This window comes from Dermacentor variabilis, chromosome 7 (assembly GCF_050947875.1).
Source record: "Dermacentor variabilis isolate Ectoservices chromosome 7, ASM5094787v1, whole genome shotgun sequence".
Taxonomy (NCBI): Eukaryota; Metazoa; Arthropoda; class Arachnida; order Ixodida; family Ixodidae; genus Dermacentor; species Dermacentor variabilis.
In genome coordinates this window covers 124,531,850-124,556,754 of record NC_134574.1, presented here as the reverse complement: position 1 = coordinate 124,556,754, position 24,905 = coordinate 124,531,850, and positions in this window count along the sequence as shown.

Below are 24,905 nucleotides of genomic sequence, written 5' to 3'. Positions count from 1 at the left end.
ACCTAAGAATACTTCATCCTCCTACCGAAATTGGCAAACAAAAGAAAGAAAGAAAATTGATATTGTGATTGAAGAAGATTTCACAACGTTCCCAATATGAAGTACTACTTAAGCTGAGGGTCATTAATTCGTGGCAGTTTCATCTTGCCAGCTTGTTTTTTTTTTCGTTGTTGTTGTTGCTGTGAATGTTGTGGTTCTTGTTGTTCTTGATGTAATAAAAGGAGAACGAGTCTGTGTGACAGTCGGCTATTCTAAGTCCCAAATTTGTTACTCAAGCAACAATAAAAACAGAAAAGCAAAGATATATATCTACAAACATACACACATGAGCACGTAACAAGCACCCAAAAAGTGCCTCGGCGGGTACGAGCACCGAAAGCACAATTCAACAGGACAGTCACCCATCGAAGGAGGGAGACAGTCCAGACAAATCAATTCATGCGAACATATGCAAAAACAACATAGCCGCCACAATGTGACGTTAAAACAGAAGCAAGGTTTGGGTACGGGTTAGTAACTTACAGCGAATACATAGACGAGGGACAAACGAGGGTCTTCGTCGTCCTTTTTTTGTCCCTCGTCTATGTATGCGCTGTAAGTGACGGTTAAAACAGAAGCGCAATGTAGAAAATACAAAACACGTAATGTCACCTGATTGTAAGATGATGATCATGACTGTGACAAGTGTAATGTAAAGTGGTCCGACTCTTGTGTGGCAAACTCTCACTGCACGTTAAAGAACTCCAAATAGTCGAGAATATTTACGGAGCCCTAACCTGTGACCGTCTCTCAAAGCCTTGGCAAAACCACTTTGTGTTTTAGAGTGAATCATGCTTTTCCAAATCATACAAGGAGCATTATTCATTATTGCTTTGAATAATGAACGCTCAAGTAACACCGACCGCTCTGTCAAGATCAGAAACCTCTAATTCACAAAGCCAGAAATGAATGCAGCGTCGTTCACACCTCGGCCTCATAATTGCTTAAGATATCTCTACAAGTCCGCAAATGGCTGTGTGGGAGCAATGTCCCGAATGTGTCAGTCTCGAACATGGCATAAAGGCAAAAAACGTCTGCATCGTTTTAGCGAGGTAGTTTCGAAATCCTCGCCGCATGGTGCTACATCGTTAACGAAAATTACCGCCCCTCTCCTCGTTCGATCTGCCCGAAGTTTTCGTAACCCCCGCCTTTTTTCTTCCTTTCTCTTTTCTTTTGTTCTTTTTTCAGTCACTGAAGTGCCATTGCTCAGAAACGCAAAACGCCGAGTTGTTTGTCGACTCGATACCATATTGTGGATTCTGCGCACGTGTTATACAGCCACCCATCAGGATAATGAACATGGCAGGAAGGAAGCCATCTCATTAATGGCCACCGCATTTATGATCCTTAATGAGTTGTAAGGGGCTGACAGCTTTATTTCTATTTAGTTTTGTTTTAAAATTGCCTTTTCTCCCGGGACAACTGTCGGTGGATGCTCGATGATAAAAGAGTTGTTTGGAAACGTGTTGCACAACAGTGTTTGAAGTTTACCCTTTCACTCAGTAAATGAGCGCCAAAAGGGGAAAAAAGGACATAAAGGGTCTTTGCACGCTCACATTTCCCCATCTGTGCGTCTACCACTTAGCGTTGTTTATGGTTTAGCTTTTATACATTTCAGCTGCCACACATATTCTTTCTTCAGAATGAAGCCCTCAGTAAATTCCCGTGCCACTCGCCATATAAGGTGCCTAGAGTCGGACACTAAAATTTACGGAGCATGTAATCCAAGACAAATGCGGATTCCTGCTATTTTAACGAATGTCTTTTTTGCTTTAGTGTATCACTCGGTATACCGTCAAGCCTACTACGATCTAAATATGCAATTGCACGTCACGTACCTAAGTTTCCCGAGAATTAGGCTTTTTCCGAAAGTCCCGGGTTCCGTAAACTGTTGTAGCCGACTCTCTCCTTCTTCACCATGGCCCTGCGCATAGTGCCTAACTAGAGGAATGTACTTCAGGCCGACTTCTGAACATTTCGCACCATTAAACTGTTTTGTTTCTCTCTCTACATGTTAACTAAAAAACAAATATACACGATAAGCTAGAAAAATAATATTACGGCAGAATTGATTACGCGATTGTTTTGGCGGCAATCACGATTAAATGACGATGGCATAATTACGCAAGAATGAAACGGATGGAATGAAATCGATGGTAACAACGAAGGACGTATGACGGCGACGGCATGACGACGAAAAGAGTCTGATGACGAATCTCAAATGATGACGATAGAATGACCACGGTGACGGCATCACAAGTAATACATGGCGAATATATGACTAGAATGGCGACCCCTACGACAGTACGACGGCGGTATGATGACGGATGCATTACAGCTACTTTCTGGCGGCGACACAACGGCGACGATGGCATAACAACTGTGGCATAATTAAGATTGACTGAAGACATCATGATTACTCTATGGTAACGGAGACGGAATGACGCCAATGGAACGAAGTATGGCGACGACATGACGACAATAAGATGGCGTTTCTGAAGTGATGAAGATGGAAAAACGACAGCGTGACAATGGCGTCATGAAAATAATGGCATGATGACGACTGTGTGATGACGATATCCTGAAGACGATTGTATGACGACGCAGTGATGATGATGACAATGGTATGAGGACAATGGGATGACGATTACCGTATCGCTAAGTCTGTGTTACCATGGTGGCTTGACAACGACGGCACGGTGAGAATCTGGTGACGAAGCAGTAGTGACGGCGATAGAGTGACTCTGATAACATCACGACGACGGTACATCAGCGAATACACAGCGACTGTACGACGGCAATGGCATGACCATGACGGCATGGCGGTAGTCGGATACCAATTTGGAATGACAACGATGCGATGACCACGAACACTTACCTAGTGACCTAGGCTTTTAGAAAACTTGGACCACTTGGTCTGCCTAGAAGACGTAACGACGTAAGGAGTCAGATGACACAACTGGAATGACTACGACGAACCGACCATTGCGGCATCATGACGATGAGGACATGACTAGTCGCCTAAGCTTGTTGACAATTTGTCACAAATGACGCTTAAGGTACATTAACTTATATTCTATTGAAACATGGAAAATGTTAGGAGAATAAAACTGAAAGTGGAGGAAAGGAAAACTTGTCGTGGGTACGACCCCAACGCTCCTCTTTCACATTACGCGTGTGCTGCTTTGCCGATGCACTACCGCCGACAGCCGCCTTACAGGATATTTTCATGGGTGTATTGGTCTGTGTGTACTATATAGCTAGCTCTTGGAGTGTTAGCCAGTCTCACTCGCGGTCATGATGGCAGGTATGGAACATGCTTATTTTGACCACAGGGGTCACGCAGACAAACACCTTTTCCGCAATTTTTTCAAGGAATACGAAACTAAAGACGTTGCACTCTTAGAGGAAACACCTCATGAGAAGTATTGGCCCGCCAAATAGATTCTCCCCGACCTTGCACGGTTCGATCAGGGCCGAGTACCCTTCCCAGGACTTTCACCCATACTTGGTGAAGTCCGGCATGTCGACCTACCGAGCCACATTCCAGGGCCGGGTTGCAAGGCAGAGCTATCCGTCCTGTCCCAATTTAGACCCGGCGTGGTTGCTCAGTGGCTATGGTGTTGGGCTGCTCAGCACGAGGTCGCGGGATCGAATCCCGGCCACGGCGGCCGCATTTCAGTGGAGACGAAATGCGACAACACCCATGTACTTAGATTTAGGTGCACGTTAAAGATCCACACCTGGTCGAAATTTCCGGAGTCCTCCACTACGGCGTGCCTCATAATCAGAAAGTGGTTTTGGCACGTAAAACCCCATAATTTTTTTGTCCCAATTTATGTTGCGTCATCGTCGGACTGAAGTCCTCCCATCGAGCGTGACGGTCCACCCTGCTACTGCCACTTCGTTGATCATGTTGTGGGCAACCCACGTACTCGAGTGGGCGGGGGCGAATACTCCCCGAATGCCCCCGATGAAAGGTACCTCTGCTGGCCCTGTAGCGCCCTCAAGCTTGGCGATTCCCTTTTACACCAGACCTCTGGCTGGACAATCATCTCTCCCCTCATATATGTATAACACATGGGTGGACCGCGGGTCCTTTTTCCTCACAATCTACCGCATCAATGAGAGGAGGCCTGATCCCTGACAACAGGACACTCCCGATAGTCACCTTATGGTACTACTTCCAAACCCGAAGGCTTGGTTTCGCTTCCTCGCCCTCATAGCCACTTTACAATGTTACTCGTGGCACCCACATGGAGGGGGGGGGGGAGGGCGAGGTTCGAATCAGGAAGCGCTTCCTTGATCTTGACCACCGGCTTGGATTACACGAGAGCGCCACCTCTCGCAGCGAACCCGTTGAATTAACAGTCTTAAAGTTTTTTTTAAAACAACTGAAGAAATGTTTGGAGTTTGACATTGAAAGCAGAGCTCATAAGCGTGGTCTGTGTGTGATGTTGAGTAAATGCTGTTAGTTCGTACATCCGCAAAAAAAAAAGTTGCCCCACGTGAAGCTTTTCGGCGCAAACAATTGCTATCCTGCGTGAAACATTACACCTTCAGTAACACCTGAGCGCACTGCGACCGCCAGTTGTCACCAAAGTTGGCATGTGGGGGTCAGCGGAGGTTGGTCGGTCAACGAAAGCATTGTTTGGCTTGCTGAAAGAACACTTTGAAATGACAACGCTCTCATAGTTGTTCGGTATCCCATGGAACCTGTTAATCTCTTGGTACTAAGTTTCCTTGTAGCCCATGTCACTTGTGTGTTTGCGTATTAGGTGAAAGCAATGATGAGGACCGACAGGTAGGAACACACTGTGGTATAAAAGTAGGATGAAAAGCAGTTAGGTACTTGCCTCAAAGAGGCTGGCCGACGTTCCGATGGGAGGACCTAGCCACCGTTCGATAATGATTTGTTCATTGGTATTAGTTGGCCCCCGCCGCAGGAATTAGGTCGCCATCGTGCGCCCAACAAATACGTGCTTGCTCGCGACAGGCGAGACGACAGGCCTAACAAGGTAGCCACCTAATGTGTCTAATAAAGCAGTGTGAAAGGAAAGCCTTCAACAGCTTTCAAGGGGGTGCATTGGCTTAAAGCGCATGCCCCGCGTAAGTGTTTCATTGCGAACGAAATGGCACATACAAAAGCTACTTGTTACGTATCTATGTGTCAGAGTATCCGCCCAGCCCAATTGGCTAAAACTAAATTGGATGTTCCTTTTCACATTGACCACGAGCGAAATGGTTTTGCCATTTCTACTGAAAGCGGTGTGGTCACCCTTTCTACAAATAAAGAAGATTATTTGCCCCCTAAAGCATACAACTTATCTTTCCTTTGCGGTGTGTAATCGAACCCCCTTGCCACATAAGCTCTATGACTACAGTGTTCTGCAGCGCAAGAGATCGTCGGTTCGATTGCAAGCTGCGACACGGTGCATTCTGATAGGATTGTAATGAAGAGACTTATTGTTTCTTAAAAAGAGACCGAAAGTTAACGGCAAATAAACTGAAGTTTTCTTAATTACTATTCTAGTTGCTTGGGCTTGTTGGTTCGGCATCGTGACAAGTGTAGTAGGATTTTTCGTGTTTTCTAATTTCATCTGGAGCCTCTCACTGCAGCGCCTGTTATAGCCCGATTGTATAATTTCGGGAAGTCAGCCATATGCTCTCATTCTTAATGTCATTTTAAACAAGTTAAACACATAAGAGAATCATACTTGGCCTGAAAAAAAATCAGAGGGAAGCCCCAGATGCACATAGGAAACACCTGACGTATTATTTACGGTACCAGCCCTTTCACGAGCAGCCACGCAATATCAACTTTATGACTGGCCTGCTGCCGAACTTGTTTGTCTACCACTTCACGAGGCGGTACTGCCGGAATTGGAACATAAATGAAACGCTGATGCCTACGGGACCTGAATGAGTAGCCTGTACGACAAAGCCGGCGAGGAACTAAATTCCCAGTCGTGGGATGAGAACCAAGTCTACATCTTGCTTGGAACCCCGTGACACATTCGAGCGCGAAATTAAGGCGTGCTGTGTTGGAACATTCCGCCTGCATATTGAGAGCTTGCCCTTAAAGCCCTACGCGTAAACAGCTCCAGCTGTCGTTGGTAAATGATTTACAACCTAAAGCCCGGAACACACATAGGCTTGCCGACGCGCGCAAGCTCGCACCTGTGTGCCTTGCGTTTGCTTCACCTGGCTTTAAGTGGTGGTTTCATCTACAAAAGAGGCGGCCAGGGCGCGACCACTTGGCCCACTCATAGGTGTTTTGACAGGCATCGTTTCGCACTTTGTCATTGACTATATTTTTAGGTGCCGAATTTTTTTTATAAACGCAGTTGCTTTATTTATAGAATCGTTAGGTCAGCGCAGAAAGCAAGCAAAAAAAGCACATCGTCGCATGAAATAAATTTGCCTCACTGAGTGTTGATTGTACCACGCCGTAGCTGCGTAGCCAGTTGCGTGGAAGCGCGAAGCAACCAGAGCTCCCGATATCTGTCTGAAACACATGTCAGAGCTCGCGCCGCGCTTGGACTCGTACCATATGCCACATACGTCTGCGCATGCGTAGGAGCGCCGGATCGAGCTTACGCGCGACGACATGCGCACGCGTGGTTTGGCCTTAATGCGACCAAGCGTATGTAATGAATGGGCCTTCAGATAATGCTAATAAATCACTGAAAAATGTACGGTGTATGTACCCCAGCTTGAGCAAATACAAGTAAACGCGCCTGCGTATATTTAATGCATGATTTATTGCCGGTAAATATAGTGATGACATTTTTTGTGTGCGTGCGTGCGTGTGTGTGTGTGTGTGTGTGTGTGTGTGTGTGTGTGTGTGTGTGTGTGTGTGTGTGTGGGTGGGTGGGTGTGTGTGTGTGTGCGCGCGTGCGTGCGTGTGTGCGTGTGTGTGTGTGTGTGTGTGTGTGTGTGTGTGTGTGTGTGTGTGTGTGTGTGTGTGTGTGTGTGTGTGTGTGTGCGTGTGTGTGTGTGTGTGTGACACTATGCATCAGAGCTATGTGCGGAAGTGTATTAAATATCGTAATGCCTGTTGCACTTGCACCCTGCTACGGAAAAGTTTCTTTTGCGAAGCAGCGATATTTGTGATAACAAGGCTGATACTAACGAGATAGCGTGCCGTGTGGCAAAAAAGAATCTGGTGTTGTCGAATGGCGTCCGGCGCCGGCGCCGACCGTGTTGTGAGCGAAAATTCATTCCGAGCCCCGCATACCGAACCACGCAGGCCCTCCGCGTGGCGCCGAGGTGTTACTGAAATAATTTAATTTCTCCACGCAAAATGCGTCAGAAAAATCATAAAGTACGATTTACATAAAACCTACAGTCATGATGGCGTCGTATTGTATTTTGAGTGCTCACAAGCAGTGCTCACATTTTTTGTGGGATAATAAAAATACTTTTCGTCACAATGAATCCAATGTTATCATACTTAATAAAAGGAAATGAGACATCCACTCAAAAGTAGCTAATCGCTACAAAGGAAACCCATACGGGTTCCTTGAAAGAAAAGAGTCGCAGTTGAAGAAAAATTCGCCCTTGTCCGGGACACGAACCCGGGACCGACGCCTTTCCGGGGCAGCCGCTCTACCATCTGAGCTAACCAGGCGGCTAGCGGATGGCAGGGCGAAGTCGAATTTATGAACAACTCGAAGCAAAGGCAAGAGTTTGGCGTAATAGTTCTGCGGAAACCCGCAAGGTGGACAGAAGTAATTAATAAAGGGAAATGAGACATCCACCCGAACGTAGCTAATTGGTGCAAAGGATTTGTAGCACTTGAGTCAAATATTACAATAATGATCGGCGGTACCTTTAATTCGAAGTATCACGTCAAGTTGTGGGAAAGCTCAGTTTTGTTATGACGACGTGACACTTGTAGGTTTTAGAAGTTATAAGAGTTGCGAGAAAAAAAATTGTTGCTCTATGCAAGGCCTTTCCATCATCTTCTCCATACGGAGGGGATGAGCTTACTGGCGTTCTTGTCTTCTACAACGACATCCCTAAGACAGACATGTTGAGCTTGGCAAATATACGGGGCCATAGTAGGAAAAAATTCTAAAAGACTGCTTGTAAGTGCACGCGAACTGCGCAACCATGGCGCATTGTCATGCAAATCTTTTCCTTCCTTTCGGATACGTTAAGGTGGCCGGCCACAGAAGAAAAAAAAATCTCTTAAAATCAGAATCCGGGATTGAAATGTCTTTCTTTTTCCTGAATAAGCACGACTTATTTAATTTTCCCGACCATTTAAAAGTACAAGAAAATGGTTCATATTATTTTTCGGCAGGCAATTCTTTGTCACAGAATGAGTTAAAAGTGATGGTAGCGCCAGCAATTATAAGTGACTAAGGAATTGCTAAATTGGGTAAAGATTTGGTATTTATGTAGCACAGTGTAGGACCTATGCGATTAACTATGATACATGTAATGTGATAAATGTTAAGCAAGTAATGTGTGAAACAACTAAGCAAAGCGAAAAAATAGCCCCCGATTTGGACAAAATTTATTTGCAAAATTAGCTGCAAATTCAAACAAATTACATCAGTTTTGTTTGTCTTAGTTTTTTTGCGCATCTGTCTGGGAGGAGCCAGTGTGCAAAATTTCATCTCATAATATTCGTTTATAAGAAGTTATCATAGTTTGTGTAACATGAGGTGCAGCGAAATCTGGTTTTCTGAAAAACGTAAACAAATGTTTCAAACCATGTGAAACCCGTGAAAAACACATATATCTCTAAAATGCATCAGGTTCATAGCGGGGCCCCCATGAGAGACACTAGAGCCTCGTTTTGTTCGTGTGGCTGCCCGTCGACAACATAAAAATGAAAAATAGCATTGTGTATAATATTTATATAAAACAAATAGTGCAAATTTTCGGAACCAATTCAATGTGGCTGAGGTTTCACAATACGTGGGCATGGGTTGGAAAATTCTTTGTAACTCCCACACTAATGACTACAGGAAGATAATTTCTGTTGTAACATGTATCTCAATGCTTATACATCGTGCAAAAATCAATATCACGCAAGAAAATTCACTTTTTAATGGGGCCTCCCTCCCACCTTAAAAAGATAACACTTTTTTAGTTAGGCACACAAGACCTGGTTTGACCAACCTTTGGTATTGAATAGTATAGTATCTACTTTGCGTATTTCGTGGATGAACATGCAACATAGATATACACAGATGCATTCTGAGCATCACAGCGACGGCGACAGTTCGTCAGGAGTGTCCATATGATTGCTATCGCAATAAAAGAGAGCAACATTGCTATCCCAATAAAATGACTAGCCAAGAACACTGGCACACAATATGATCGTGTCCTTCGCCATGCAATAACTTCAAAGCTAATTGCCACACGCAGTTCAATGGCGTCGTAATGAGTAAGCGCTCGTGCCATTAGATTTAGGTGCCCGTCAAACAACTCGAGGTTGTCAAAATTAATCCCAAGTCCATCACTGCGATGTGTCTCATCAGATCAAGGTTTTTGCACCCCTGAGCGTAACTTTTCGCCCACATTTATTTATTTATTTATTCATTTATTTATTTATTTATTTATTAACTTCGAGGTATGTGCGCTAATTTATGCAAGGGAGGAACAAAAACACGGGAGTGGAATACAATGTTTAAGAAAGGCAGTATCGAAAACGCGAATGCAAGGTTAAATGTCTCCAACAAAACACAAGCAGTTTGAAGTGTCAAAACGACAGTTTACTCGAGGCATACGTAACTTTCATTTCAAAAATACCAGTGATTTGTTTGTTTCCGAGAATGATTTTTTTCTCTCTCTCTTTCGTTTTAGCCTTCTCTTCTACCTTTCCACTTCGCTCACACTGTCGCGCATGCCGGCACCTTCGGCAGGCTTCCGAGAGCCGACAGCTGCATTTGTCACGAAAGGAAATAACAAAAAAAGGCGAGGACATTTGGAAGGGAGCGTCTATATATATCCCTGCATCCGGCGCTCCTATAAGGGCGAGGAGGCCCGTCGTTTTCCCGATCTTGATCCCCTTTACTCGCGAAAGACGTCTCGACAAAAAAAAAAAATCAGAGAGACGTAAGAAGGAGATGAAGAGGATGGTGGCCGCACAGTCTAAACAATCCTGTTTGGCGGATGCCGCCCCGCGAGCATATACCTCTGAGATGGCTGTTATCAGCGGTATACGACCGACGCGCTGCAACAATATCAAGACACGGTACTGAAATGAGAGAGAGAGAGAGAGAGAGAGAGAGAGAGAGATGGCGATCCAGCGTTGTGCTAGTCGTTTCTTTTCCGCTTCACTGGAAACTCTGCGATGAGCACGCAAAGCGGTTGTGTATAGCTTCCGTGCGCGGTTGAGGGTAATGCACCTGTCTCGACCCATTGTGTGAGTTCCTTCCGTGAATTATTTTCTTTAGTTCCCTGTGCCTTTCTTTCACTCGACTGCAACGAGTCTCTGCCATTGGGTCACGCACCGCTTTCCCCTTGAAAGACGCCCATAGTCTGTCTGTGGTGAACGGCCGTTTCGAAAGCGAGATGCTTTGCACGTAAACACTGGCCCCAAGGAAAGAAACGGCTTGCGCCAGGGACGTACCCCCCCTCTACCCCCCAACCAGGAAATCCACCCGGAATAAGAGTTACGCTTGGTGCCCTGTCGAATCCTATCGTAAAGCATTCAATTTTCATTTTTGATTTTTTTTCTGCTCCGCCGCGTACGCCAGAACAGCTTACAAAGCTCTTTGGCGGAGTGATGGGACCGCTTTCTAAACACATTCTTCTTTCTTTCTTTTCTTGGCCTGAGTCGGCGAGATCTTTCGTTTTGTAGTCGTGAATGAAAATGCGAGTACAAAAAAAGACTGTCCTATCTCGGAACTATGCGTCATTTTCTCTGTCTATTTCAGACAGAATCCCTCATCTCAGCACCTCCACCTCACCCCCCCCCCCCTAAAGTGGCATCAAAAAGAAGCAATGCATTTTTAGACAGGTGACGCATCCTTTGAAACAATTTTGTTTGTTATCGTGGCAATATTTTTAATATTAAAAGAAAAAAACAAAGCTCAGTGTTCTATTTCTGGATCGTGTGAAGCAGCCCTGGGGCTGGTTGTCCTTCTGACGCCACAGATTTCAAATTAACTTTTTTCATGTTTGGGCAATAAGTAATACTTCTTAAAGCTTCCCACATTCAGTCCTTGCCTCTTTTAGAATCTAATGAAGTCTATGATTATGATAAAAAAAAAGTAACTAGGCCGATAAGACGCTGCAAAATTTGTGACGTCACAAAGGGCTGGTGCGGCAACCTTCAGGTGACATCACTGCCAGCCTTTCGTTCCCTTTATCTCTCTCGCTCTCTCTTTTGGAGCTTACCACTTGTCCTTTCATCGTAAAGATAGCCTTTTTGCTATTGCAGAAAGATAATTTAGTATTACAGCTCAGAATATTTCGCTCATTCGGCTCCCTTTCAGGAGTAAAAGGAGAAGGAATCACGAAAGGCTGCGTCACGCGGTCGTCACCATTTCATCTTTTGCACTTCCCGACGGCTCTTTTCAACTCTACTTGAATCAGTCCGCAGGTAATTTATCTGGAAACAAGTGATTTCGACTAGGTCTCTGAGCTGCTATCAAAAATTAAGGAAAAAGACGTCTAGTCGTTGAGATGGCCTCCGGGCGTGTCTCCAAGGACCGGCGCCGAAGTACTCTGCTTATATTATTTTACACCTCCTTTTTGACGCTCGTGAGAAGCAATTACTCCGGCCCCAGCACCACTTCTCTTTTTTTTTTGTCTGCGCACTCACTCGAAGTCGTTTTGAAATGAACAACCACGCCCAGCGGGCGTCGTCGTTCAAAACGAGTCGGCCTTGGCTGGGTTGGCTCGGCTTGGCTGGAGGACGGCTGCGCGGACTAATAGAAGAGAGGACAAGGATTCCAAAAGAGCTGACAGATATTAATTTCTTGGCGCTGACATTCCATATCGAGCGCTGAGAAAGGCCGGATCGTCTTTAACACGTCTCACGAATAAGCGTGCAGTACTGCTGAGAGTTAGAAGCGGCGGCAGCGGCGGTGGCTAATCAGGGCAGCAGTTCGCCCACTCCGTCTGTGCAGGCTACAGAGTGCCTCATCATTGGCTGCATAGGTTTGGCTTCTTTTGATTGATTCTTCATCGGTTCTCCTTGACCAAAAAATGTTTCGGTACGTTATAAATGAGTTTTTTTCCTTCTTTTGTTTTTACTATTCGCATGACCACTCAATATAGCGCGTTGGTGGGCTAATCGGTTGACACCTTCAGGAAGCCTCGGAACTTGGATGAAACAGACTTGAAGTACAGAACACAAGACACTATTCAAGCGCCACAACTCACTCGGGATTTCAAATCTTCTTGTGTCTGTTTTGTTTATGCTACAAGAGCTGCCGTTTGGTGTGGACTGTCGATTTACTGTTTCTTGATCGGTTAAAGTTGTTCAAGGTTGAGTCAGCAAAGTTCTTTACTGGCTATGTCGGTATGATGTTCTATTCATTGGTTCGTAGTCAGCGCGTTTTGGCTAAGTTTCAGTTTTTATTTGTTGACACATTAGAGGTTCGCATGTAGGAGCTGTCGCGTATGGCACAAAAAAATTGCTACGAGAATGTACGCGCACTAGAAATGTGGGATTGCACACTACCGACAACGATTAGTACTATTGCTACTTAATCAAAGCGCTAAGAACAGTACCATAATTCCCGCATCAGGTATATAAGATCGTGCATAATCTAACCACCGAGATAAAACACACCACTGGCAGCGTTACACGACAGAATTTACTTCCTGAGAAGTAAAAACTTAATCTTTAAAACAAGTTCCAAATTTGGATACGCCGTTTCCAAATCTTGACCAAAGTGTTGTTTAATTTAATAGTCATCAGCGCACGTCACGAATGTTATGAAAAAGAAACACGGTGTACTTTTCGTGTCATAGCTAGATGACTTCGTATAACGCCTAATCTAATCCACATCAACTGATATTATTTGACATAATTCAAACTTGTCTGGTACGGTTTTATTTTTTCCCTTCTGGAACTGGTGTTTCAATACCAGGAGCCAAGTACACGATACTTTTCGTTCCTGAGTGCTATTAGCCGTGGCCTCGTAACCTTCGGTAATAATATGCCCAGCATAAGAAATGACTGCAATTGTGTCTTACGAGCCAAAGGGTAGGATTTCTGAATGAATTCGAGCCCACGTTTCTAAGACAGATGGAGCTGCTCCCATGCTAACGGGCTACACCTTTCTTTTGTGCAGTTCTAGCACGGCGTGATCCTCAAACTAACTTCCAAGTACATACTATCGGAATAATACAAATCTATCGATGCGATTCCGCGGATCATTACATTTACGCAGGTGCTATAAAAAGGCAACGCGCGCGAAAGTTATCAATTACCGCGAATCGGGGCCCGTATTTATAAAAAACAAAGCTGTTGCGCTATGTTTGTTGACAAAAACGAATGTCAGACAATCGTGAAGCTGGAAATATGATTAGGGAAGACGGCTGGCCAATAACGAAAGTCCCTTGAAAACAAAGTACTTTGTGAATCCGGTCCCATATTAAGTTACAGATTGCAGTGCCCTACATAAGTGCTCACGCTTCATATAGCACGCAATAATAATACCACTTCGCGAACGAGTGTTAGCAAACATTTAGTTGTGTAAGTTAGAGCAAAGAACGCAATGTGTTCTTGATCAAGAAAACCCACACTGTCTATTTGACTTCTCAAAACCATATTTGAAGCACAAAAAGTGGGATGTGTCTATATCTATAAAAGCAAAGAAAAAAAACACTATAACAAAAACGTCAGTGGCAACCCAGGTCGCTATCTTTTTTTTTTTTTTTCGTGGGAGTCACCTCATGTTCCGTACTCGAGCATATTGATCAGGCTTCTCATACTTCCTGATCAAGTAAGTGCATTCACTCTGTTTGTGGTAAAGGACGATAAACGTGCACCGTGCGGACTTACGACAGCTTTCTAAAACGAAACTTTACACCAATGGGGGGAGGGGGGTGGTTATTCTTACAAAAGGTGCTACGAGCAAATCTTTTGTTCAGCAAGTGTATGCTCCGTATCGCTCATATCATATATAAGCACAGAAGCGCGCGGTATTTATAACTGTTATTGTCAGCAGCCATACCAAAGCCCCATATCAGACATTTATGAAATCTCTTGTGATTACACACAAATTTTTTAGCATGGCTCGGCGAAATAATTTTCTTGTAGATCTATTACGCGGGTAGGTATAAGAAGAGTTAAATGGGGTCCGACTGGAGTAGTTGGAGGCAGTACACCTTCCACTAGTGCATTTAGCTTATCGGAAAAAAATAATTTGGGTTTTAATCAACAAATAAAAGAAAGAAAAAGTAACTCTACTAATAAATGTCACGCTTTATAGTCTCTGCAAGCCTTAATAATAAAGATAGGAAAGAGGCTGTCTTTGACACAATCCTTTTCTTTTAATATCTCGCTTTGAAGTACCTCAGAACTGCGTGCCGTGGTACGAAGGTACTTGAACCATCGCCCGCTGACTACGACTCCGGCGTCATTGACGATGCACCCTACTAGCGAGACTCGAGGATCGCGTCTAGCGCACGACTCAACGGGACCGCCAAGACAGCGACGCTGAGAAGGTAGAAGAAGATGGGAAAGGAGGGTTGGATATGGCTTGAGAAGAGGAAGCGAAGAGTAGAACGCCGTGGTAGAAAAGGGTGAAGGGAGAAGTGGGGGGGGGGGAAATCCGGCCAGCTTTGTTCCGAGGGGGCTCTCAACGGGACCGCAGCTTATAGGTGTGCGCGGTGATGGCCGAGCCAGATCGATATGTAATAAAGGGGATCGATAACCGCTCCGCTTTTGTCCCGCAATATTTATGCACGAGCTCAGCCAAGAGGGACAGCCGGTTCAAGGCAGGAAGTTACGGAGTGAATGATTGAGTCGCCCGAGAGGATAGGTGTGGTTGCGATTCGCTCTGAGATGTGTGTGAGAGAGCGAAAAGATCCACAATCGAACCGGAATATAACGAATTCGGATAAAGCCAACTATTTCCTTTATCGAGCATCTGAAACGCACTCGGTGATATTCGATTAAAATGACTCCCTCATAACGAACTGGGCATTGGATATATAAAACTCCAGGGCGGCCGCAGCCAGCCCCATCAAGCTGATGCTTTACTCGACGCTTCGAAGGGCACTTTCTGTGATGGATATGTTCCGACAGACAGAGAAGGAAGTGTAATGAATCAGATTAGCGGGATTGCATGCATCCAGAAAGACTTTCTTAGTAACGTTGATAAACCGCGCAATGCATCCGCAAAACAGAAAAGATAAAGAAAGTTGGCTGATAGCGCGTGGCTTAGGTTTCCAATAAGAAGGTTTCTTCCTTGCTTTGTTCCCCCATGGTAGGCAACAAATCCACATATAACGAATGCATGCTAGGTCTCTCGGCACAGGACATGGTAGCAACCTATCCATTCATGAAGCGTCGTGCCGCTGTAAGCTGGCATCAGATAAGTGCCGAATTCTGTGGCGATACAGCTCTAGAACAAAGAATGCGTCAAATCGTAGAAGGGTACGGGATACATAGAATAGGCCCCTCTTGAGTAAGCGCACCATCACTAAGGTTGATCGACCAAGAACTAAGTTATCTTAACACTGTGATTGTATGCTCGATTGAGATGGCAGTGCGCTCAGGTTGACCATTTGAAGTTGACCATTTGTAGTCGCAGTGAACGGACTTTTTGAACGAACTATCTGTGCGCCGTTTTCAGTCTGCATGTCCCTCTCAAATAAAAACTAGGTGTTAGCCCGCGCCCTCGTCTTGTTTCTCCTTGCCCCGTTGTCTAGCACTCCTCCGAACGAGCATCCCTAAGGTTTGTTTAGGTTGTTCCTAGTCTAGCTTGGCGATATCAATGTACCTGATGTGTCTAACAGTTGTTTGCACATAAGCCAGCTCTGTAACCGGGCTCGAATGTATAGAAAGAATTGGGTGGTTAACCAGAGAGGAAAGTACACGAGTGCCGAAATGAGCAGCTACAAATGAGCAGCTACATATACACAATCGAGGAGATATACGATTGAGTCACTCAGTGTGGGTACGTGATCATAGTGAGCTGAATAATTTATTTATATTGAGAGTTTCGCGTGTTCAGTTAGTCAGCGCGCCATGTAGCTGCTTAAAAATGGAGTGATTGTGGGGACAAGGAGTCATATATGTTTAAGTGCATCTTCAGATTAAACATCCGTGAATTTAGCGCTCTGATTTGTCTATAAGTGCTAACATAGCGATCAAAGAATAAACAAATTTTACCAGTGCAGATTGACGCAAAATTCAAAGGCATTATTGAACGACTAATGAACCAATTTGATTAACAGTCTTCAGTGTCATGAATTTTAATGGTGGCGCCCTTTGTATGAATGGGTAGCGTTGTAGCTGTCGTGAACGACTGTGGATACTAATTCGATGAACGTGTACTTGATAAAGTTCAACGCTAGATGCGGCAGTGTATGTACACATTGCTTTTGCTATGTCGTACATACATTTTTTTTACAGCGAAGCTGCGTATGGCTAGCCGATTCGTCCGTCCGTCTCTCCGTCGCCTGCATGCCGAAAACTCCGGCGCAACCCAACGCGCATACGCGAAAAGAAGAAAGAGAGAAAGAGAGGCGCTCGATTGGCCAACACCACCAAGATAACACTACTCCTGTGTACTCCGATCCATGACATCAGGCTACCTGGCGTGAAATTTATATTGCCAAGGCTGGCGTGATAAAAGCGGTGACGTCAAAATTGCTCTTCCCTACTCGGGAGCATCCCCATTAGATTTTATAGCAGTCGAGCCAGGTAACAACACGTCATGGATCGCAGGGAAAAAAGCGTTGTGCTATCTAGGTGGTGCTGGTATAACTGCGCCACTAGTGACGTTGTTGCTCTCCGTCGCAGCCGAGAGCGCGCGCAACCGTTTCTCTCCGGCTGTGAAATGGGCGACTTTCGATCAGCAACGCCGGGAGGAGAACCGGGAATAAGCTCGCCTGCGCCGTACCGGTGCGGCAGCCCGGGCGCAAGAACAGGCTCGTGCAGCCGAGCGCAAGCAGCAAATTCGTACCGAGGATCCGGCAGCCTACCAATCCGTCGTTGAGTGAACCGTCGAAATTAACCCAGCGATAAACAATGAGGCCGCACGGTCATCTTCTCTGGTTAACCATATCTGTAGGGAATGCTGGGGCGGTGAGTTATTACTCCCCTGACGCAATACCCCAGTTTCAGCCTGTGAGCAACGTGTATCAATAAATAATTTGAAAATATTAGGTATACAACGCGCTGCAGGATGTTTTTTTTTTTTTTTTAAGTTGCCTCTCTAATAGATGCCGGTGGAATTTGTTCAAGATAACTTATCGAAAAGGCGGTTGTTTCTTAGCGAAAAATCGGAATAATCACGTACATAACTAAAAAAAGAGATTCATTTATCAGTATTTTAGTTATTCATTTTAGAGGACATGTTGCAATTCCCAATTTGAAGCCAATCAGTGGGGAAGCAATGCTTGCTCAGCAGAAATTGTCATTCTATCTCCCCTTTCCAGATGTTCGGTCTTACGTTCTGCTACCAATTCATGGGCATTCCAATAAACGGTTTTCTAGAAAATGTTCGTTAAGCAATTCGGAATGATCCTACCCTTAATGCCAATGAATTTTTAGCATATTTTGTTGACAGATACATCGGAAGGTGGCGCTAGTTTCAGGATTTATGCTAAGAAGAAGTGGCTTCACAGGCGATAGGCTTCGATTTCACAATTGCAACATGAGCCCTAAAGAGAATAATTTACACATAAGAAGCGAATATTTATAATATGACACCAGGACATTGTGATTTATCGAGCAAGTAATCAAGTAATAACTTCTGCCTCTTCAGGTAATCCAACTGAACAGGCCGAATTACGCTTAGTGTGCATGAACACACACACACACACACACACACACACACACACACACACACACACACACACACACACACACACACACACACACACACACACACACACACACACACACACACACACTTATATATATATCCCGGACCCCAAAGCTTGGGGAATTTAAATAGAGCACCGAATTGGTTGTAGTACACCTTTTCACCGCTAGATGCCGCGAGCAGTATGCCTTGGGTAAAGCCCCTTGATAGCCATGGATATCACTGTGCTGACAGCATTGCACCTGAGAGGAAGGGCCCCATAGAGTATAGCTATTCCAATCTGTTGACTTCAGACTGATGTACCCACCGACGCAAGCATTGGGCGGTGACCGGCAGCGTTGTTTAAAGAGCCCAATCAAATGCTCTCTACGTTTATAGGAAGTCGCCTTTGTTTGCTTTCCTAGCGAATAGCAATGCGTATACATTCAGCAGTTTCTTTTATCTGATCGGCTGCCCATAGGCGAGAAGCACGCTGAAGTGGAGAGGCTTTCAGTAGGGCCGAGACAGCCCACTGAAAGTAAATAACCGAGAGTGATGTCGACATCTGCGATCGGTCCGCTTCCTCGTACTGGGCTTGTGGTGGCTGGTCTAAAATCGCGGTGGCGTGCAACGGAAGCTTAAAAATGCCGCTAACACGGATCGTCAGGTTAGAGGAGTTGGCAGAGTGATGTCGCATACATGCCGAAAGAATTCTACAATGTTACACTGCCATGCATAAATTTTTATTATACGCAAATAAATCTATCCTCCTCGGTAGCTTCGAATAGCCAGTGCCAGAGTGATCGGCGGGCAGCCATCTTCTATTGCTTTCGGAACAGGGCAATATTTGGCTATTCAGAAAAAAAAATTCTGTTTTGTTGGGGTTATTAGTGCCGCTTTAACATGGGCACAACCACGTTGACGCGGTGAGTATTGGGAGTTATCTGACATCACGTGGCAGACAGGGGAAGTGGGAGCAGCCCGTAAGCTTTTGACCAATAGTAGAGTGGCAATATTAGGAGCGAAGGCCGTCCAATCAGAAACAATAACTTTTTGTTCAGTCAAGTCACGTAAATTTATTGTGTACAAGTCATATGAGATGGGAAGCTTTCGCGGTTTTCGTCACGCTGCGTGAGAGACAGGCGAAGTCGTAGGGAGGGGGCGGGGGGGGGGGGGTGATTGCATAATTAGAACAGAAGCAATTTGGAATAGCTTTACGTTATCGCGGCTCAAGTGTTGGATTGCTGAGTGTGATTTCGCAACGCTATGCTTTATTCATTCGGTGCATTTGTTACCCGCCGTGGTTGCTCAGTGGCTATGGTGTTGGGCTGCTGAGCACGAGGTCGTGGGATCGAATCCCGGCCACGGCGGCCGCATTTCGATGGGGGCGAAATGCGAAAACACCCGTTTGCTTAGATTTAGGTGCACGTTAAAGAACCCCAGGTGGTCAAAATTTCCGGAGTCCTCCACTACGGCGTGCCTCATAATCAGAAAGTGGTTTTGGCACGTAAAACCCCAAATATTATTATTATTATCGGTGCATTTGTTCTTCAACGAACATGATGAACATTAGGAAGAAAAAAATGTGCCGAAGTTTTACGTCAAACTTAGCAAACCTGCGGCAGAAACCTATTTTATATTACAGGTAGCTTTCGGAGCCAATGACCCGACCCAAAGCAGAACGGTTAAGTGGTATAAACGCTTCAAAGAACGTCAAGCGATGACAACGAGCACGTTGGACGCTCGTAAACCGGCACGACGTCGGCAACGATGACAGATATTCGTGCGGCAATCCCTGCAAATCGGAGACTAACTATATATCAAGTCTGCGCTCCTGCAGGACAGTCATACGGGAGAGTGCAGCGAAATTTCTTCGGACGCTTTGAAAATGAAACGCGTTTCTAGCAAATATGTGCCAAGAGTGTTCAGCGACGAGCAGAAATTCCACCATGTTTCTTTTTGTGCAGAACTGCGTGACGCAAGAGAAGATCCGTGTTTCATCTCCGATGTAATCTCTGGGGATGAAACACGGTTTTACGGTTATGATCCTAGAACCAAACGGTCATCGTCCAAGCGGAAGTCGCCCAATTCACCTCGGCTGAAAAAAAAAAGGAACGTGAAGTCCGTGTCCACGATGATTGCTTCATTTGACCTGTGTGCAGCACGTCCTTTAAGGCTTGCAGCCTTTTTTAGTTCTTTGGGAAACCCATTTTAGGAAACTTCGACTTTTCGAGCGTTTTTGCAGGAATGAATTGATAGTGATAATTATACTTACATCATTAATAAACATATTAGAAATATACTTCCCTTCATTGAAAGCTTGATTATGAACGATGACAGATGTCATTGCTCAAATTCACGGTGGCTCCTAATACAGAAAATGAAAATTGAAAGAAACTTGGGCAATGATTAGATCCTTCCGAACACACAAACACGGCCAATAGAAAAGAGGCAGAGGGGGAACTTTTGTCCACTATTTCCCCGTTGTACGCTTTTTGTCCTTGGGCTGCTTGTTGCACGCTCGGCTACGTATGTTTTTGGCTTCCACCACGCTCTCCTGAACCCTGGGCCTCCCTATTTTGCATAACAATTCAGCAACATTAGATATGCATGGACCGTTCTTTTACAGTAGAATAAGAAAGAAAAAGCAGTAAAGGTGCAAACATGCGGCCTTCTATGCCTTCTCATGGATCGCAATAGAGAGAGAATTGTGGTTTGGCTCTCGTACTTCTACCTGTCTTTTACACAAAAGCACGCGATCTAGGTAATTTCAATGAGCCGACTCTGCTTACGAAAGCGTTCTGCACGAATTCTGTTTTATCGTCCATTCGCTCCCAGCGGTATCACATTTTAATTTTCTCGCCGAAGGAATCGAGACGTTGGCGACGGCAGGGCACCGCCATTTTCTTTTACTGGTGAAATCTGGCGCGCCAGTACGCCCAAATACCGTATTCACTCGGTTCTAGCACGCCGTTGATTGTTAGGCGCGCCTTACGTTCACGGCACAAAAATGGCGGAAAAGCTGTCTTTTTTACTGGTAACTTATGCCGGCATCCGCCAACGGCTCGCACGTGAGAATTGTTCGTAAGGGACAATTTCAACCAATCCTCGTGCTGTACACATAATAAGCGAAGGCCAGCCGACCAATTACAAAAGCTTCTTACGTACAGCACGATTACCAAGTTGTGCCCCAGATTTTGAATGCAAGGAAAAAAAAATGAACTTATTCTCACTGGGAAAGCAAAGTGTATCGTGGTCCCAGACACAGCAAACCTTATCACTACTAGCATTCCAAAGATTCATGCATGTTCTAAGTCATCGGTGGCATTTGAGATGTCAGATTTTTTCAACGTTTTGGCAACGATGGTAGCCTAATGAGCTCATGCGCTAAGCACACACTATGTCTCTGCTATCGTAACACCTGTGGTTGCAGAAGTCGCGCAGACTGCAGTAAGTGACTAAAATTTTGAATGCCAATGGCCATAGTTCATCACCGTTGAAGCGTTGGTTACTTTTCGCCACCTGAACATCCCTGAGCATAGCTGCTGGCTAGGTGGGTGCAGCTGCTGCTGCCTCGCTGAACAGGTCATAGGGGGAAAATGAATTACGTTCCTGATGCTGAATGAAATCTTAGTGACGGTCCCAGAGCACGTGAGGTCCGCAGATGTTTTTGTGTAATATTTTCAGCAAAAAAGGTGGTGCGTTATAATCGAGCCAGTATGGCACAAATTTATTTTAATTTTATTTTTTTGTTATCGCTAAGCAATCTTAAACTAGACGGTATAGGTTTGAATAATAGACTCAAAATCAAATGTAGAATACAAAAAAAAAAGAAGAAAAGCAGGACTCTCATGGATCCGGGCTTCCTGCGCGAACACGATTATGCGATTGAAAGACCAGCGCTCCTACAATATTCAGCAGGGACATAGAAAAAAAAAACGGTTAGCTTCATTTTCTTGGCATGAAAAGGAAGTCAAAAACATACGCTGTCGTCATAACGAGCGTGAAAATGGACGCAAATAATTTGCACATCGGTGCTAAGCTTTAGAAAGATGTGCTTACATTTTTCTCATCATCACTGCGTTTTATGGCGTGGAATGTAACATACGCTTCGCGCTATACGTACTTCGCTTAAGAGCCTAAAGTAGAATCACTTCTAGTAAAAAATGACCATTTATCCGCTCGATTCTGTATCGGAAAGGTGATATGGCCGGCAGTTGTCGTATAAAAGTTCATACGCGTTATAGACAAAGGAATTTACGACGCGAATCTAAAGAAGAAACACCAAATGGGTTGTAAACGGTGATTGTTATTATAGAACTACTTGTACTTTTCTAGTCTGCTTGACAAAAAAGCACATGGTGTCATAAAGGCGGGTTCTAAGGACAAGTTTTTGCTATTTTTGATAATTTAAGTTGTAATTTTACGTTGTTGATGCTACGTGCCGTGGTTGCTCAGTGGCTATGGTGTTGGGCTGCTGAGCCCAACACCATAGCCTATGGTGTTGGGCCGCATTTCGATGGGGGCGAAATGCGAAAACACCCGTGTACTTAGATTTAGGTGCATGTTAAAGAACCCCAGGTGGTCGAAATTTCCTGAGTCCTCCACTACGGCGTGCCTCATAATCAGAAAATGGTTTTGGCACGTAAAACCGCATAATTTTTTTGTTGATGCTTTTTTTTCACGAGAGAATGACCCCCTTCAGTCGCTTCTATCGTATACTACGTCGAGGGATCTTGGCGCGATAGCATCGTGGAGCCGTAGCCGTGCTATTGGTTATTACGTCATCTTCGGCGTACGCAGCCTTCCCTCTAAGCAGAGAAAGTTTACTTGCAAATGTACAGAAGTATAGTGCGAGTCGATGTTAACCTTTTTTTGTATTTGTTTTGCAATGTACTTCACTGCTTCTCGTATATAGCTACGACTTGAATTTTTTCAAGGGATCACAAGCTTTAGGTAGCAGGATGAACAGTGCGCTACTTAATGTGCCTCCTGCTTTCCAGTTTTAAAAATAACCTTGGCGTATTTGTTTGAGCCTCAACACACTACGAAAGCTCTAACAAAAGTTGCGCCTTCTTATGACGAAATTCCATATCCTGCGGCAACACATGACGAAATCGGTAGCTCATACCCCAGTTTGCGTTTTCACACAATCCCACCAGCCTGTCTAACAGGTACCACATGTTCAAAGAAACAGAAACTATCAAAGAATGCTATTTATAAGCACCATGCATTGATATACTGAAGCACATTTATTATTTCAGACTGAAATGTAAAAAAAGGAAAGAGAAGAGCGGACATGTCTTTAGCTAGCGTGTCAAATAACCAAAATTTAATCACTATTATTCTTACGTGACTGAATTCGATATCATTTTGACTTCTCTAACTAATTGGCTCCGTCCATGATGCGTGACGTCATACAGTGTCATGTGTCCTTCACAACTCTGCCTTCTCAACTCTGCCTTTGCTGTTTGTTTAACCTGAGCGCACAAATATTGTGAAGGACATACGCATTTTCATTGACTGCCTTTTATTTACCTGTTTATGCAGCAGGCACGCAAGAAAAAACAGAAGCTAAACGGTAACTTTTTCAAGAAGTGCATTGTAGCCAACTTGGCATGCTTCAGGATGATGTCCGAAGAAACTTGCTCGAGCCAAGTGCCCCTCTGGTGTATGGAATCAAGCGCTGCTATGAGGTGTGGCGCAGGTTCTGCCACAGTACTTTCTTACACGAATTATTTAGCAACCTTGCACCCCATCGTTAAAGCTCTTTATAAGATTTTCGCCCGCATAGCTTATTATCGTAAGGTCCGATTCAGCAATCATAAAATCGTAAAACAATTTCAAATTCGCAGAAAGAAATTGATGATAAATGCGAGAGAGTCGGCAGGTATGAGCAAATATCGCGTAAGCCGCCGAGGCCTTCTTGTCAGTGTGCTGTCACGAGTCACATCGTATATTCGCGCAGTATGGCCCCCCATCTATACATGTGCATGTCCGCAGATATTGTGTTTCTTTTGTTTATGGTGACTTTCTTTGAAGCATCTGTGCACAGTTGAAGATGACTTTTTTTCTCTAAATTCCACGCGTTTGGCTAGTCAGAGACATCATATGTTTTACCTTTCATTCAAAGCTACTCGGACCGTGGCCACACCCATCACTGGCACGAAAAGCGATTCGTGCACTAGTAAAATACTTGCAGTGCATGGAGTGCATGGAGTATGCAAGCAGTGCATACTTGCAGTGCAGTCCGTTTATATTGTCCCTGTGCATCCTGCCACACGCACTCAGGGCTCACTTTCTCCCTATTTTCCTCTTTCTATTCCCCTTTCCCGCACCCCCAGTGTAGGGTGTGCGGGGCCCTGCCTTTTCTGTTGTTGCTCTCTCTCTCTCTCTCTCTCTCTCTCTCTCTCTCTCTCTCTCTCTCTCTCTCTCTCTCTCTCTCTCTCTCTCTCTCTCTCTCTATCTCTCTCTCTCTCTCTCTCTCTCTCTCTCTCTCTCTCATATGTCTTATATTTGCCGGTTAGTTAGCTATAGTTATTTTTAATTGCAATTCAGTGCCCGCTGTTTCACCGCCAACTGCTATAAACGTGTAATCGTCGTAATCGTCGTAATAAAGCTGTAATCACCGATCTTCATCATTCCTTCACTTAAGAATTTGTAGTTGTGGACAAGCCAATGACATATTGGCGATTGTTGCGAACGTTTCCAATGTAATATAAATAAATAAATAAATAGTCCAAATTATCTGTACTCAATACTAGTTTATTCAAGAAAGCGAGGTAATTGTTCCTAAGGGCTAAACGGTGAACAAGCCCTCGGGCGGATCCCGTTAAACACACGGTGTCACGCGGACCTCGCGCGAAAACGTCAAGGTGGTGTTGCCACTTGTATTTTGTCCTTGCA